Raw genomic sequence first — 4,091 nt, 5'->3', positions numbered from 1 at the left:
AAGCCTTTCCCTTAACTCAAACCAGATCGGATCCACCCGGGTGGCAAAAGCTGAGATGGAAGGAGAAGAGGTGGGCAGGAGGGGGTTAAGAGCGTGAAACCCTTGTGCTTTCTGGGATGGGGGCCTGAAAGCATTTAACCCTTAGTGATATGTGCCCTGTAGGATGCCCACTCAGGCTGAGAACTAGCAGACTTGGTGCATATGTAGAAGCTGAGAGAATGGGACAGAGAGGGCTGGGCTTCCTCCAGGGGATGGAGAGCAAAGGGGATCCTGCACAGGGGACAAGGAGGGATGGAGATCCCTCCTCATCACACCCAGAGGCCCAAGAAGGAGGAGAGGGGCTCCGGGGCTGGTGTGCCACTGAGGAAGATCAGTGTTGAACCAGGGTTACAGGGAGACAGACTGCAGTGTGTTTAGTGATGGAGTGGCTTAGGGGAGACCTAAGAAAAAACATCTTTGACTGCTCTTCTTGTTTTGTAATGTGCCCAGCACCCTTTCCTGTGTGACAGCAGCCTAAGGGCTGCCTGGAGGTGTCCATATGGTGGCGGTGGTGCCGATTGTCCAGCCCAGATCGGAGCCTCTCACCCCTTTGGGTCCTGCTGGGCATCACCCAAAGCCAGGAGGTATGCTGCCCTCCAGAAAGCCCTGCTCCTAGGGTGGAGTGGGAAGCTGCTTGTGCTGGAAACTACCCAAAGGCAGAGGACATTGCTGCTGTAGGGCTAACAATGGGGAGATACCCCTGAGCCTTACCAAAGGAGGATGACCCCATGGGAAGAGGAGTCGGGGAGACTTGGTGTGCAGAGAGTGAGTGTGTGTGCGAGGGAGCACATGTCCCTGTGCACCAGGACGGAAAGGGATTCATCCAAGTGTGACTGGTGTGGGCATGATTTGGAGAGTGGGAGGAGATGGGTCACAGGGGTTTGTGTGACAGCAGCACAGGGTGTTTCAGCCCCATCAGAAGGAGGGGGTGAGCGATGCCTGTGCGTGAGGCTGGATCCTGCCGGGCAGCGCTGGGGCCTCGGCTCTCTTGGCTGAAGTCTGGAGCCAGGTACCAGGCACCTTGCAGAGGATGACCCAGAGAAGGTTTGCAGGACAGAAATCTGGAGTCTAGCATGAAGAAAGCTGTGCCACCACAGCAGCAAACAGGCAGCTGGGACGTTCACTAGCTGTTTGCTGCTGTTCACTAGGGAGCGTGTTTCTCTGCTGATATGGGGAAAGAGATTCATGTCTCTTCTGCTGCCATGGGCCAGGGAGCTTTTCCTGATGGAGCAGTTAATAACTGTAGCATGATTTCCAGATGATGGTGTGTGAGGGACAGTTGTCTCCTTGCAGAAAGAGACATCAGAGGGCTGCATGCATGTGATGGAGGTGCCAGAGTGGATGATGTTTTCCTACAACCAGCCCAATGAGCTGTTGGTTAAGCACCATCCCAAAGTCCATCAGTGGCTTTGCAACAAGCCCCAAAACATTGCTGCTCTCTGCTCATCCTGCCCATGTTGCTCAGTACCTGCTTGGGACAGGGCCAGGGAAGCAGAGCGGGTACAAGGATGGAGCAGGTACAAGGATGAAGGAGGTACTTACCCTCCAGTGCAGCCACCAACTGTCAGTTCCAGGAACAAGGTGTGCTGGTGTTTGCCAAGAGGATGCCACTGAGGGTTTGAGGTGCCACAACAGGAGCTTTCCACAGTTAACTTTTTACAGGATTTAGAGTACATCTGTAGGGGTCTGGTGATCACAGGCTCAGTGGGAAGCAGTTGGCAGGGAGTGACTATTTTGGCTGCGGGGACAGATGAGCAGCCCTCGGTGCATGTGCTGGCAGAGCACCCCAGAGTCCCACTGCTGGGGCAAGATGCAGCAGGTGATGTACCTCCTGAGGATGCTTTGACAGAAGCTTTGCTGGGGAATAACTTTATAGCCCCTGAGGGCAGGAGCAGCAGCTGGGGTGGCTCTGCATGCTGGGCTGCAATGCTCCTGGGGTGCTGTGGCAGCACCAGCGCCCACTTCACCTCCAGCTCTGTGTCTGAAACACTGATGGAGATCTCGGCCCGTTTGCACATTCCCAGTGTTTATTTCGGATGTTGCTGCTGAACGAGGCATTACAGGAAACACCCCGTGGCTTTACATTTTCCCCTGTCTCCTTTAGGTCTGGAAGAGGGCACTGGCCGAGGACACACACACGGCCAACATCCACCCCCTCTTCCCAACCTGGGACCGTGGTGGGCAGAGGCCCTGCAGAGCTGCTGGGACGGGGCAGGTGAGGATGGGGCTGCAGACACAGCTGGGGCACAGAGACCGAGAGGGCATCTCTGTCCCTTCCTGAACCTCCCAGAGAAACCAGGGAAAGCCCCAGGCAGAGCCTCCTGTGTGTTTGGCAGCAAAGTGCTGGTATCCTGGCAGACACAGTGTGTTTCCCCCCAGGGGCTTGCTTTGGGGTTTGCCATTTTCCCTCAGCTCCCTGTGATACTCCAGTCTCTTCCTGACTTTCTTTTCCCCAGGGCCGTGCTGGGGTGGCCATGCTCTTGGACTGGGCTGCCTCTGCCAGACTGGCAGGAGCAGGAATATGAGGTCTCAGACTTTTGTGGGACACTGAGAAAATGGAGCTATTCTAAGGCACAGGGGAGTGCATGCCATGAGCCTCCCTCTGTGTCAGGCCTCAGAGGACATGGATTGCGTTGCCTCCAGCAGCCAGCAGCCCCAGCTCTGCAGCTAGCACAGGGGTAAGTTGTGATATTCCAAGCTAAATGCCATGGTCATCTTTGTCCTCCCTTTCTCAGATGCCTTCCCCTCCCAGAAACAGGGATCTGGCAGCATTTCACCTGCAGCCTGGAGATCTCAACATCAGCCCAGGCTGGTCAGTTTTGGTGCTGAGCATCAATGTGGGAGGGGTATTGCCCAAAGAGGTGACAACCTGGAAAGGCTGAAGGGTGAGTTATTGTCCCTGCAGGGAGCCATGCCTTGTGCAGCTTCTGGGCAAGGATCCAGCAGGCCAGTGGGGATGATCCCCTAGCCTGTACCCAGGGAGGACCCCGTGGTGGTGCTGGAGGCAGATGTCCACAGCACATGTCGCCCCACTGCAGCCCCGAGTGTGTCTGTGCCCCAGCGCACTCCGTGCGGGCGAGCAGGTCCTCACCAGCCCCGTGGCAATGGCAGCAGCACACCTGCCAGCTTGGGAGGAGCCTCTTCTGCCTGGCTTGGCTGGGCTAAACCTGTCGCCCTTCAGTTTCTCCCTTTCCATGTCCCCTACCAGCCCCAGGCACCCCCATAGCCTCTAAGCTGGCTTCCCAAGAGCCCAGTGCCAGGTGGTGGGAATTCCTTTCCGGCCTCAGTCCTTTGGGACAGAACCTTTGGTCTTCCTGGGCCTTCCCCTGGAACATCCCGGGTGTGGGAAATGCCAGGGGAGCACTGGGACGCAGAAAGGCAAATCTGTGCTGATCTCAGGGATGCTGGTGGTCGAGCCCTTGACCTCCTGTCAGAGCTGTGATCCCACTGAAGCCAGATTTGGGCTTTCTGCCACTTGTTGCCTTTTTGGGCAGGAGTCTGGCTGCTTGCCACAGGAAGGGTTGTGCAGGTACCAGGCTGAGCAGCGTGGGCAAGGGGCTGGCGAGAGAGCAGGCAGATTTCAATGGCTTGTGGAGCAGATAAAGGTCTGTCCTGCCTCGGCCAGGCCTGGGGACAGCCGGGGCTGCTGCTCCTGCACTGAGGAGCAGGGCTGGCTGCAGGGTGCCGTGGTGGCCCCGCTGCCACCCCGCAGGCAGCCGCTGTGGACGTGCGGGGCTCCACAGCCCTAACCTTTTGCTACCAGACAGAATAACAATGCCAGCCCGCTGGGGTATAATGGCTGGTGTTTGCTTGAGATACAAAGGCACAGGGCTTTCACATGAGGTAATACTGATAAGTCAGGCTCTCACGCACCGCCCCGCCTGGCAGCCGGCAGCGGGACCGGCGGCAGCCCCACGCGCTTCGCCGAGCTGCCGGGACGTGTGTGGTGGCCGCTCGGTCCCACGGCCTCTGCTGGAGCATCAGCCCTGGCACAGCCTCGCTGTGCTGGCCCCATCTGGCCTGCAACCGCCCCAGTGGGGGTTGCTCAGGCC

Source organism: Colius striatus, chromosome 12 (assembly GCF_028858725.1).
Source record: "Colius striatus isolate bColStr4 chromosome 12, bColStr4.1.hap1, whole genome shotgun sequence".
In the NCBI taxonomy this organism is placed as follows: Eukaryota; Metazoa; Chordata; class Aves; order Coliiformes; family Coliidae; genus Colius; species Colius striatus.
The sequence above is the reverse complement of the archived record's forward strand: the minus strand, read 5'-3'. Positions refer to the sequence as shown.